Genomic DNA, 8419 nt, shown 5'->3' on the forward strand with positions numbered 1-8419 from the left:
CTGTAGGGATGTTATGGATTTCAGACGTCAGGAGATCACAGTCTACTGAGGCTGCCAAGTCCAGGCCGAGGCTGCCACTTGTTGCTGGCTGGAGGCAGGGCAAGGGTTTGCAGCTGCTACTTGTGTCCCTGTGCAGCTGCTGGACGCGCTGCTCCGGGAGTTTCCCTGCTTCTTGTTACGGCAGGCATTCGAGTTATGCGTGTTGGATTGGCATTTGTTGCACCAAACTCCGGATGCTGAGCACTCCCGACGAATGTGGCCCGACTGGCCACATCGATAGCATCTCATTCTGTTTCCCTCTTGAGGCAACCGGGGGCGCGTGGCTGCTGCTTGGAGGGGAGCAAGGGCTGCCATTACCTGCATCTGAGCACTAGCTGCTTGTTCCTTCAATCCTTCCCCCAGCTTCTCTAATGAGTGGACCAAGAAGGCTTGAGCACCTGTGGGCAAGGTCGCAGCTTTATCTAGTAATGCCTGAGTGGTCCAATCACCAGGTATAGAGGTAATTAAAGACCTGGTGGTAGGGTTGCTATTTTGCAAAATGCACTGTCTTAAAATGGCATCTTGCATATGGTCGGGTGTCCCTGCCCTAGAGATAGCATCCATAACCTTATCAACAAAGGAGCTTAATGATTCATCACGACCCTGCTTGATGCTCATATATAGGGGGGTCCCTCCCGATGTCCTGACTTTATCCATTGCTCTCTTAGCTACTGCCATGGCCTCCCTAAGTTTATGCGTCTCTAGTCCAGCTTGAGCTTCAACACTGAGATACAGGCCCTGTCCCATAAGCTCGTCTACAGTAAGGCCTGTTAAGGGGTCCCCTTGGGGTCTGGGGAGATTAGCGCTACGTGCCGCTTCCTCTCTCCACCTTGCCTCAAAAAGCAATCTCTGAGAAGGGGTGTAAATGAGTTTCGTGATAGCCAGGATATCGGCAGGCAGAAGAATGTGGGCATTAAAAAGATAATCTAACATTTGCTTAGCTGGTTCACTAGACACCCCAAAGCTACCAACTGTTGCTCTCAGCTGGGACAGGAGTTTCCAGTCGAGATGGGCAAACGGCGCATTCTGGCCCCCTTGCGCATTAGTAGTAAAAACGACAGGGAAAGCCATCGCTTCTTGTGCAGCCGCCAGGAGCTCGGAATCTCCCCTTTCCATGCCGTCTCGGGCAAGCGCCTGCCACAACTCTCTCCTCCTTGCTGCCATAGCCTCCGCCAGGTCAGATTCTGCCCCAGGGACAGGCTCCGTGGCATTAGAGGGGTCGGGCGGCGGCGGCTGGTGTGAGGGGGTTAATGCAGAGGCGGTGATTGAAGCGGAAGGCGGGGGGGCTGGCAAGGGGGTAAACGGCGCAGGGGATTGGCTGTCAGTGGGCGGTGGCTGTGGCGGAATCTCCACAGCGGCAAAGGCGGGGGGTTAGTGTGGAGAGCTTATCTGAGGAATGGTTGCGCAGTAGAGGACATGATAAGATAGAGCCTTGCGGAATGTAAGGTCAGTTTATCTTGGGAAAAGTGGTTTCTTATCAGCAGGATATGTAACAGGGGAAACCAGCCAGCCCCGCAGAAGGAGCAGACTGGAATGTGGAAAGGCGTGTTGCTCCCACGAGAGAAGATGACCAATCATGAGCTCAGCTTTTGCAATATGTATGAGCTGTTTAAGTGCTGTATAAGTATGAGATGAGAAGACAATAAAGTGGAGACTAGCTGATCATGATATCATGGTGCTGTCTCCTGCGCCTCTCCCGACATCTGACGCCCGAAGACAAGGCACGTCCCTGATCCCCCCCTACCCCCACTTCCACAAGGAGAGGTGCGTTGGGTTCAGGTCCCGCAGCTAGACGGACAGTAATAAGAGCGGAGGACAACTGTGTTCCCGTCTCCGTGCCCGAACGACCACACCGGTGGGTTCGCTGATACGTGCTGCCGAAGCCTGGAGGGGCTAGCAACGGTACCGTAAGTATGGATAGGCAAGCAGCACAGGATTTATTTAAAGCCTTTCTTCTTATGCTTCACTTTAAAGCTTTTAACTTAGAAAAAGACCTCCCTTCCCTACTAACTCACGCGCATTCCTATGGCTTCTTTGCCAACCCCCACAGCATTCACGAATTAGTAGAATGGCGGAGGTACGGGGATCAACTTTTTAGCCTTGTTTTAGACGATGATAAGTCAGCCAAGAAAATAAGCAAACTTTGGAAAGCAGTTCATAATGAGCTACTGTTAATGCAGGCAGAGAAGCGAGCAGTCGAAGGTATCAAGGCTGCGCACTCGCGTAACCAAGATTATGACTCCTCAGTTTACCCCACGGCCCCGAACCCCCCCGCCTTTGCCGCTGTGGAGATTCTGCCACAGCCACCGCCCACTGACAGCCAATCCCCTGTGCCGTCTACCCCCTTGCCGGCCCCCCCGCCTTCCGCTTCAATCACCGCCTCTGCATTAAACCCCTCACACCAGCCACCGTCGCCCGACCCCTCTAATGCCACGGAGCCTGTCCCTGGGGCAGAATCTGACCTGGCGGAGGCTATGGCAGCAAGGAGGAGAGAGTTGTGGCAGGCGCTTGCCCGAGACGGCATGGAAAGGGGAGATTCCGAGCTCCTGGCGGCTGCACAAGAAGCGATGGCTTTCCCTGTCGTTTTTACTACTAATGCGCAAGGGGGCCAGAATGCGCCGTTTGCCCATCTCGACTGGAAACTCCTGTCCCAGCTGAGAGCAACAGTTGGTAGCTTTGGGGTGTCTAGTGAACCAGCTAAGCAGATGTTAGATTATCTTTTTAATGCCCACATTCTTCTGCCTGCCGATATCCTGGCCATCACGAAACTCATTTACATCCCTTCTCAGAGATTGCTTTTTGAGGCAAGGTGGAGAGAGGAAGCGGCACGTAGCGCTAATCTCCCCAGACCCCAAGGGGACCCCTTAACAGGCCTTACTGTAGACGAGCTTATGAGACAGGGCCCGTATCTCAGAGTTAAAGCTCAAGCTGGACTCGGGCCGCATAAACTTAGGGAGGCTATGGCAGTAGCTAAGAGAGCAATGGATAAAGTCAAGACATCGGGAGGGACCCCCCTATATATGAGCATCAAGCAGGGTCGTGATGAATCATTAAGCTCTATTGTTGATAAGGTTATGGATGCTATCTCTAGGGCAGGGACACCCGACCATATGCAAGATGCCATTTTAAGACAGTGCATTTTGCAAAATAGCAACCCTACCACCAGGTCTTTAATTACCTCTATACCTGGTGATTGGACCACTCAGGCATTACTAGATAAAGCTGCGACCTTGCCCACAGGTGCTCAAGCCTTCTTGGTCCACTCATTAGAGAAGCTGGGGGAAGGATTGAAGGAACAAGCAGCTAGTGCTCAGATGCAGGTAATGGCAGCCCTTGCACCCCTCCAAGCAGCAGCCACGCACCCCCGGTTGCATCAAGGGGGAAACAGAATGAGATGCTATCGATGTGGCCAGTCGGGCCACATTCGTCGGGAGTGCTCAGCATCCGGAGTTTGGTGCAACAAATGCCAATCCAACACGCATAACTCGAATGCCTGCCGTAACAAGAAGCAGGGAAACTCCCGGAGCAGCGCGTCCAGCAGCTGCACAGGGACACAAGTAGCAGCTGCAAACCCTTGCCCTGCCTCCAGCCAGCAACAAGTGGCAGCCTCGGCCTGGACTTGGCAGCCTCAGTAGACTGTGATCTCCTGACGTCTGAAATCCATAACATCCCTACAGGACTCACAGGCCCCATTTGCCTCAATGGTACACCAGTAGGAGGCTTGATTCTTGGCCTATCATCTGCCACTGCCCTAGGACTATTCGTTCAACCAGGCGTGGTGGACGCTGACTCACAGGGTGATATCTTCATGCTAGCTTATACTGTTTATCCACCTGTAAGAATTCCCAAAGGCCAAAGACTAGCTCAATTTGTACCTTTGCCTCAAGCCACACAAGGCATGCAACCCTTGCAGGCTCAACCAAACGCTCATACAGGCTGCGGCTCAACTGGGGAACTAACCTTGCTCACCATTGATCTTAATAGCCGTCCACAGAAGCCGTGTGCCCTAACCTATAAAGGAGAAACAATCACGTTACAGAGCCTCCTAGACACAGGGGCAGACTCCAGCATTGTCGATGTGAACACATGGCCCTCACATTGGCCTCTTCTGCCAGCAATGACAGCCATCACTGGTGGCGGAGGAATGAAACTAGCACACAAATCTCCGCTGATAACTGTAGAAATTGAGGGCAAGAAAACTACCGCAACCTTTTCTATCGCCCCTCTACCCCCCACAGTTGACTGCCTCATCGGAAGAGATGTATTGGCCCAAATGAGTTTTGTGCTTACCGATGATCGCCATTTCTGCTAAGGGCTGTTGCTTGGAATTTCCCGCTGCCACTAAGATGGACTGACAATAACCCTGTAGTGGTTAAGCAATGGCCTTTAAAGCGGGAAAATCTGCTTCAAGCACACGCTCTAGTCAATGAGCAGCTTCAACAAGGACATCTTAAGCCGTCGACAAGCCCATGGAACACCCCAATTTTTGTCATCCAAAAGAAGAATGGCACGTTTCGTCTGCTACAAGACCTTCGAACTGTCAATGCTCGTATGGAGCCTATGGGAGCGCTGCAGCCAGGACTCCCTAATCCAGCAATGTTGCCACAAGATTGGCCTCTTCTTATTATTGACTTGAAAGATTGCTTTTTCACAATTCCACTACATCCAGATGATACGAAGCGATTTGCCTTTTCATTGCCTGCTCTTAATCGTGGTGAACCAGACAAACGTTTTGAGTGGACCGTATTGCCGCAGGGAATGCGCAACTCTCCCACCATATGTCAATTGTATGTCGATGCAGCATTGCAGCCACTGCGACAAAAGTTACCTCAGACCATCATTTATCATTATATGGATGATATTTTGTTTGCGCAGAAGGGGCCTTTTGACCAAACAGAAATTCAGCTTATTACCTCCTCTCTTCAAGAATGGTCTTTAGTAATAGCTGCTAACAAAATTCAAATATCCTCCCCGTGGAAGTATTTAGGATGGGTCATCACCAATCAAAGAGTGAAGCCTCAAAAACTACATATCCAAGCCTCAATCACCACTTTAAATGACGCTCAAAAACTGTTAGGTGATCTGCAGTGGTTGAAGCCAATAGTAGGAATCCCCAACGTTCTTTTAGATCAGCTCCGTCCCTTACTAAAAGGATCAGACCCATGCGCACCGGTACACCTAACGCCGCAGCAGCAAGAAGCTCTACAACAAATCACCACCTGTATCACAGACGGTTTTGTTTCGTGTCTTAATCCAGACATCCCCCTCTCTCTTACTATTTGGAATTCTGAAACTCACCTCCTCGGGGCAATTACGCAGCTAAAGAAAACGGGGGAGCTGGCGGTTTTAGAATGGATATCACCACAGTTGCAGCAACGAAAAACTATTACCACAAAACTTGAAAATTTGGCTAATTTAATTAAGAAAGGACGTTTGCGCATTTTGGAAATTGGAGGACAAGAACCTGAGTGCATCAATCTCTCAATGGAAAAACCTGCCTTGGACTGGTACTTGCTAAATTCTTCATTACTCACGGAAGCGCTGTTGTCCTCAGGAGCCAAAATTCAGACCGGTCCCCTGTTTCCCAAGGCATTACAGTGGATAGGAGCATGGAACTGGATTTCAAAACCCTTGCGAGAAGATAAGCCTATCCACAATGCCATTACTGCATTCACAGACGCCGGAAGAAAGACAAGGAAAGCAGCCGTCGTATGGAAACGACCAGCAATGGCATCAGCATTTAATAAACGCCTCGTCAGATGATACCCTGCAAACCTTAGAATTACTTGCAGTCGTTTGGGCAGTAACCCACCTCACAGGACCCTTAAACGTAGTTTCGGACTCGCTGCATGTAGTGGGCGTCGCCTCAAGAATTGAGGATGCAGTCATTAAGGAAGTACAAAACAAAAGGCTTTATGAACTCTTTCTGCAACTAAAACGCGCCCTGAGAGAACGGTCACACCCCTATTCCATTCTCCATATTCGCAGCCACATGTGGAATGAAGGCCTGGGTGAAGGAAACGAAAGAGCAGATAAACTTGTCTCGCTTGCCCAAAACATTCTCCCGAAACAAACAATGACGCGAGAAAGCCATGCTATTTTTCATCAGAATTCCAAAGGCTTGTCAAGGGAATTCGGTATCCCAATCGAAGAGGCAAAAGCCATAGTTAAAGCGTGTCCCGTGTGCAGTTTCCACAATAAGGGGCTAGGTTTGGGAGCAGGCGTTAACCCCAGGGGCCTAAAGGCTAATGAAATTTGGCAAATGGATGTCACTCACGTCGCTAGCTTTGGACGGCTAAAATATGTTCATGTTACTATAGACACCTATAGTCATTTTATGTGGGCAACTGCTCAAGCAGGAGAAACAGCCAAACATGTTGAACGCCACATGAATAGCTGTATTGCTATTATGGGAGTCCCTATAACAGTTAAAACAGACAATGGGCCCGCCTATTGCAGTACGCGGATAGCCAGATATATGACCCAATGGAATATTGTCCACAAAAGGGGAATTCCTCACTCCCCCACGGGTCAAGCAATTGTGGAAAGAGCACATGGTACATTAAAACAATATCTAGAAAAATATCCTGACACTCCTAATACCCAAGACAAGCTACTGAAATGCTTATTTGTTCTAAATCATCTTTGCATTTTTGGAGATAGACAGTCTCCTCCTGCCATAATCCATTTTACCCCACCTTCTAATCCGCAACCAGAAGTGTGGGTCAGATATAAAGACCCCCAGTCAGGATTATGGCAGGATCCAGCCAAAGTTTTGTACTGGGGCAGAGGTTATGTTTGTGTTTCTACCCCGACAGGACCGCAGTGGATCCCTGCCAAATGGACTAAGCCAGCTTATACGCAGGGACAGTCCGCGACAGAGGATTCAACAGCTTATAAATCACTCTCAAAAAATTAAGGAAGATACAGGTTTCTTTGGCCTAGATGGGCTGGTCAGTGAACTGGGATTGGGTGGTTGGGTAAGAAGCATGGTGAAAACATTGTTTCTCTTATTGATCATGGTTTTGGTAGGATTAGCCCTGTTCAGTTGCGCTCTAACTTGTATCAAAAGAGTACTGCTAAAAACAACAACTCTGAGCATGATAGCGCATAAAGAAAACAGGGGAAGTGTGGAGAGCTTATCTGAGGAATGGTTGCGCAGTAGAGGACATGATAAGATAGAGCCTTGCGGAATGTAAGGTCAGTTTATCTTGGGAAAAGCGGTTTCTTATCAGCAGGATATGTAACAGGATACAAACCAGCCAGCCCCGCAGAAGGAGCAGACTGGAATGTGGAAAGGCGTGTTGTTCCCACGAGAGAAGATGACCAATCATGAGCTCAGCTTTTGCAATATGTATGAGCTGTTTAAGTGCTGTATAAGTATGAGATGAGAAGACAATAAAGTTGAGACTTGCTGATCATGATATCATGGTGCGTGTCTCCCGCGCCTCTCCCGACATGTATGAGATAGGTTCCCATGTTTTTGTAGATGATGGACCACCCCTTCTCCCTTTCCCTATAATGACTGGAAAGGCTGAGATTTTGTGGGCTAACTCCCAATCTCCCTCCCGGTTCGCTTCCCTGCGTTTCTGTGCCCATCAGTCCTCAGATTTAGAGTCAGAGCTGCTGCTACTGTCATCTGAAGAGGAGGGATAAGATGTGGCAGGGCAGGGCTGGGATACAGGGGGCGTAGCGCGGCATTTTTGAAATGCCGACTTTCCTTTACCCAGGGCAGGGGTAGCGGGGGGTCAGGGGTGGTTTGAGGGGTGGGAAGGGGGTCTGTTGTGGCAGCATGGGGGTGGAGAGGTTGTACAGCAGCAGGTCGTTTGGGGGGAGGTTGGGTTGCAGGTAGTGCCGTTTTCGCAATTCCGTGTGGAGTCAACATGGGCTGTAGGAGGGTGTGGGGGGGCTGTAGGCTCTAGCGCAGCAGCGGAGGAGATGAGGATTGCGCAAGAACCCGTGGTAGGGGGAGGGGGGGTGTAGGGAGAGGGGGAGCATCAGCAGGGATTGTGCAAGATGCAGCTGGAGGGGGAGAGAGCGGGTGTGCCGGCGGCTGCCAGGGTGCAAGTGCCATTGGCGGTGGGGGGAGGGAGGAGGGAGATTCCACTCCTCGGGCAGTAGGCCGGGGTGGTGCCACGGATAGCTGGGTCCCGCCAGTGGCGAGAGGGGCGGATACTGGCGGGGGGCGTGACGCTTGTTCCGTGCCCTGCAGTGCATGTGCGGAGCTCTGCGGGACCAGTCCCGTGTTGTACCATGCCTGCTGCGTGGGTGCGGGGAGGGGCAGTGGCGGCAGGGCGGCTTGCTGGGACGGGGACGCCGTGCTGGGGTGGGGGGGGGGGCAGGGCCGCGTAGAGCAGGGATGTGGCAGGGAGCTGGGACG

At 51.0% G+C, this 8419-nt stretch overlaps 1 long non-coding RNA gene across 1 annotated transcript; it reads left to right on the plus strand.

The window, feature by feature from the left end:
- Positions 1-1722: 1722 nt before the first annotated feature.
- LOC138102835 (uncharacterized) lies at positions 1723-7457 on the plus strand. The gene is made up of 2 exons (XR_011147574.1): positions 1723-1946; positions 6858-7457. It is a non-coding gene; the product is annotated as an uncharacterized lncRNA (long non-coding RNA).
- Positions 7458-8419: the final 962 nt, after the last annotated feature.

This window comes from Aphelocoma coerulescens (assembly GCF_041296385.1).
Source record: "Aphelocoma coerulescens isolate FSJ_1873_10779 chromosome W unlocalized genomic scaffold, UR_Acoe_1.0 ChrW_unloc_scaf_2, whole genome shotgun sequence".
In the NCBI taxonomy this organism is placed as follows: Eukaryota; Metazoa; Chordata; class Aves; order Passeriformes; family Corvidae; genus Aphelocoma; species Aphelocoma coerulescens.